Here is a 308-nt window from a genome sequence, read left to right on the forward strand (position 1 = left end):
GCATACTCGAGCCAACCTTTTAACGACGGGTATATGTGTACAATTTCGCAAAGGTTAGGGACATATTTGAGCCTTTGCCGTTTATAAAGATACAAGTTTGGTGATACTTTAATCACCGCGCGAAGCGCGGCCACTTTCACTAGTATGTATGTACATTTAAAAAAATTGTATATATAAAGTGTAATTTTCATGCAAAAGGGATTCGTATGCACCCTTCCCTCCCTATAGTTTTTCCTATAAAAATAAGCCGCACCTAAATTCATCGTGGTCAAAGTCTTCACTTTTCCTATCCATTTATTGATAAGTGA

This window comes from Lycium barbarum, chromosome 12 (genome assembly GCF_019175385.1).
Source record: "Lycium barbarum isolate Lr01 chromosome 12, ASM1917538v2, whole genome shotgun sequence".
NCBI lineage: Eukaryota > Viridiplantae > Streptophyta > Magnoliopsida > Solanales > Solanaceae > Lycium > Lycium barbarum.